Genomic DNA, 4,678 nt, shown 5'->3' with positions numbered 1-4,678 from the left:
AGAAAAAAAAATTAGCCGGGCATGGTGGCGCATGTCTGTAGTCCCAGCTACTCGGAGGCTGAGGCAGGAGGATTGCTTGAGCCCAGGAGTTTGAGGTTGCTGTGAGCTAAGCTGATGCCACAGCACTCTACTCCAGGCAACACAGTGAGACTCTGTCTCAAAAAAAAAAAAAAAAAAAAAGACAACGTCCGAGGGGTCAGCGGCTGCGCTTCTGTCCTCTGTAGCCAGATGCACTCGCACCCAGACCTTGGGCGCGACTGCGCATTGACGCTCCCCCACCCGTGCACAGGCAGGGGCTGGGACGCCGCGCGGGGGAGTCCGACCCGGCCTCCGGAAGGTTTCTCCGGGCCGCAGCCCTCCGTCCGTGGTCCCCGGTAAGACTTCTGACTTTGGTTCTTAAAAGCTTGGCTTTTACTTGAGTCGACACCCATTAAACGCTAACTCCCCCTTTCCCGCCCCGGCCGGCACCCCCCCTTCTACTCTCTGCGAATCCGACAGCTCTCGGGACCTCCTGCAGGTGGGACCGTAAAACCGTGTCCTGTGCTCGGCTCCTGTCGCTCAGCGCAGCGCGTCCCCAAGGCCCACCCACAGGTCAGGGTGGCCTCCCTGTCACGCTGCGCCGCACGGCCCTGTGCGGACGCAGGCATCCGCTCGCACTCCTGTCGGCCGACACTGCAGTCTTTGATACACAGTTTTAATTTTTTCTAAAGTCAGATTTTTCTCCTTTTCCTTTTGCTGCCTGTGCCTTTGGTGTCCCATCAGAACAATCGCCGCCAAGTCAAGCGTCACCACGCTTTCCTCCGTGTTTTTCCCAAGAGTTTCATGGGTTTAGCTCTTACATTTAGACTTTTCATCCACTTCGAGTTAATCCCGGTTTACGCTGTTTGGTGAGGACCCAGCTTCCCTCTTTTGCACGAGGATCTCCAGTTTTGCCAGGGACGGCGCACGTTTAGTCCGTTCAAACAGACCCCCAGCCCCCACCCGCCTCCATGAGACAAGCACACGCCCCGCCCCCAGCTGCTCCGGCCAGAAACCCTGGGGAACACGCTCCGCCTTGCTGTTCCCGGGTACTCGGAGCGTGTGGGGTCTGCTGCGGAGAAACATCCGGGGTCCAGCCCGGGCTCACGGGCCTCGTGGCAGAGACAGCGTGCAGACCACACCGTCCCTGAGGGTTTCTGCCACGCGCAGCGTCCAGAGCCACAGGAGTGACAGTGACACGCCTCCGCCACCCCTCCTGGCCGGCTCCCTGCTCCCACGCCTCCTCCCTGCACTCTGTTCTCTTTTTAAAAACTGTTTATTCTGAAAGTGTTTTGAAACGTACACAAAAGTAGACAGAAGAGTACAGAACTTCCACGGGCCCTTCACTCAGCCTCAGCAGTCTTCAACTTGGGGCCAGCTCTTGTCCCTCCCAAAACACAATTGTTTTGAAATCAACTCCAGATACACCTCCTTGATTTGTACCACCTGCTCCACACTTGGCTCAAGCATCCACAAGCAAAGATGTGGACGATTTGAGAATGCAACAAAAAGAGAACCCATGCTCTTTTCCAGTGCAAACGGAACGTTCTCCACACGGACATATATTTGCAGCCCCAGACAGGCCTCAGAACGGCTGGGGAAGTGGAAGGAAGCAGCCTCTAGAGGCCAAGGGATGCTGGAGAGATGCCTGCCAAGTGCTGGGGGACGGTGACTTTCAGCCCAGAATTCCATACCCAGCCCAGCTATCATTCACGTGTGTGGGTGTAATACAGGCATTCTTAGATGCAGGTGTTCAAAACGTATCCCGCACGCACCGTCTCAAGAAGCTGCTGCAGGATGTGCTCCCTTAAAATGAGAGTGTAAACCAAGGAAGAGAAGCCCCAAGTCTACCTCGGGAGTGAGGGGGAAGGGTCCTCAGGGGTTCTGGAGGGGCTGTCCAGACCAGAGAGTAACTCAGCTCGGCCCCAGCTGTGTCCGCTTGGACCCGTGCCTGGTACACAGGAGGACTGGGGCGGGGCCCCGGTGGGTTTGGAGGCAGAACTCCAGAGCAGCGCCCCCGCCCCGCCAGATGCCCTGACGGCATGCGGGGCCTGGGTCTTCCGGCATCACCCGGTTCCTGCCCACTGAGGCCCCAGCTGGGTCTGGGGAAGGCTCTGGGGGCTGAAGCCACCTAATCCCGAGCCTCTGTTCGGTTTCCTCCCCCCGCTAGTTGAGCTGGCCCCGTAGTTTGTTAAGACAAAAAGGAACATAGCTTGGGGACATGTACAGGACCTAAAAGGGTCCGAAAAGCCAGGGAGCACAAACGCAAAGCCTGGAAAGAGTCACTCCGTGCGGGGAGGCCCCACACGCAGCTTCCCGGGTCCCGGAAACGTGCGATTTCATAACCTTTAACAAGCACCGTTTACACACTGCCGTGTGTATCACTTCACATCTAACCACGCAAAAACCAGTGGTGCCTTCGCACGGAGACCGCTCGGCCCGCAGAGCCCTGAGAGAAAGGAGGTGCGGCTGTGAGGAGAAGCCTGCGCCGGGCACCCAGGGACGGGGTGTCTCTGGGCACACGCGGAGCTGTGGGGCGCAGCCTCTCCCAGTGGAAGTTCCAGCAGTTGATTTTATTATACTTGCTCTAATATTTGTGAGGCAAAATCAAGGCTAATGATAAAGACGCCAATTTTGGGGGGAAAACACAAAGAGGGGAACTTGCACCAGATAGGAAGATGTACCCCAAAGTCACCGCAGTAAAACAGGGCGATGCGGGCAGAGGAACTGGCGCGCAGCGCCGGAACAGCACAGAAGGCCGGAGCCGCCTTCTGGGGGGACGTCCCTGCTGCGGCGAGTGCTGGCTCTGGCGGCCCTGGAGAGCGGGCGCGGGGCCCAGCCCACCCCGACCCCCACGTGGCGCTGTTAGTGCCCGTCAACCTGCATGTGGCAGGGTCTCCAATGTCCCCACACTGCCAAACCAGAGGTGGCTTTCCAGAGGTCTCCCTGGTGGCTCGGGCCACTGGGCCCCACGGCACCCTCTCGTTTCCTCTCTTGGAGCCCCTCCCAAGCTCCCCCTCCTCTCCCGTCCACTCCCATGGGGAGGGACCACGGCCAGCGTGTGCACCCCCCACCCGGACAACCACCAAAGCCAGGACATCTTCCCTCTTCCCTCCTGGGTCCTTCAGGTCTCCGGAGAGCGTCGTGTCCTTGGGGAGGCTGCCCCGGCCCTCCTCTGCCTCCTGGGGCACTTGTCCTGATGCCTTCTGCTTCCGGCCTGCCCCTAAACCCCCAGTTCCTAGCACCCCCCACACAATAGGGACTCCGGTACGATGGCAGGACTCCTCTGCCTGTGGTCCTCCCATCCCTGGGGACGCCAGGCGCGCCCTGTCCTCAGGTCCACGTGTGGGATGTGTGTGTGGACTGTGGCCTGGCGTGATGGGAAGGGCCCCAGGGCATGTGGGGAGACAGGGCTGGGTGGCCACGGCCAGCACGGAATGTTCCTGAACAGCCTCATTGATACTTTTTCCTTTTTTTAAAAAAAGTGAACAGAGCTGGTGCACGCCTATAATCCCAGCAACTTGGGAGGCTGAGGTGGGAGGATCACTTGATCCCAGGAGTTTCAGTGCAGCCTGGGCAACATAGTGAGACCCCGTCTCTACAAAAAAATTTTTTTTTTAATTGAACTGAAATCCACATGACTTCAACCATTTGACAGTGAGCACTTCAGTGGCATTTAGTATCGTCATAACACTGTGCAACCAGCACCACTACCTCGTTCCGGAATATTTTCTTCACCTCAAAAAGAAAACCAGCATCCATTAAGCAATCGTTTTCATTCTCCTCTTACCCAGCCCCTGGCAACCCCTAATCTGCCTTCTACCCAGTGTGAACGTTTCATACAAATGGCATCATATAATACACGTGGCCTTTTATGTCCAGCTGCTGTGGAAGGATCTGACTGCCCTTGGGCCTGCCATGCTTCAAGGAAGCCCAGGCCAGCACGCAGGGGGCCGGCCAGCCTCCACCGGTGGTTCCAGCCACCCGACTGAGGCACTGAAGCCATCACTGGGCGGAGAAGCCGTCTGGTCGGCCTACCCTGTTTAGCCTTCAGATGACACCAGCCCCCGCCGCCTGATGACAACTGCAGCGAGACCCCAGTGCGAGCTGCCTCGCTGAGCTGGGCAACCCGACTGGGAGACACCACCACGTGGGCGCTGTAAGTCACCAGTTTTGGAGTGTTTCGTTACTCAGCTGTAGGCAACAGACACGGGAGTCAATTTCAAGCCCCCTGAGCCATAGTCCAGAGGGCAGGCGCAGGTCAGGGCTCAGCTCCCCAAACCCACGGCTTTTCACCTGCTCCTGGGGAGGCAGTGGTGGCATTTGGGGGTGGGGGTGTCCTTAGGATCCATGCCCAAGGAAGAATTCCAGCTGCCTGGGGCCCCTGCACGGCCAGGACGGGGCGTCAGCAGGGTGGGGGAGGGGCATCTTGGAGCGGGGAGCAGCAGCTGCTCTGAGTGGAGCAGGGACAGGCCCAGAGGCCGGGAGCAGCTCCTCCCACGTGGGGCAGGCGGGCAGCGCAGCCCAGGCCGGCCCCCAGCCGCCCTTGCCGCAGGAACCTCGAGGGGGGACCGTCCCGCTGCCCCCGCGGCCCCCGCTTCGCGTGGGCTCTGCGAGGGGTCTGCTCGCCCGCCCCGATCGTGGGGCTGCGGCCGCGAGA

This window comes from Propithecus coquereli, unplaced genomic scaffold, assembly GCF_000956105.1.
Source record: "Propithecus coquereli isolate 6110/MARCELLA unplaced genomic scaffold, Pcoq_1.0 Scaffold950, whole genome shotgun sequence".
Lineage (NCBI taxonomy): Eukaryota > Metazoa > Chordata > Mammalia > Primates > Indriidae > Propithecus > Propithecus coquereli.
The sequence above is the reverse complement of the archived record's forward strand: the minus strand, read 5'-3'. Positions refer to the sequence as shown.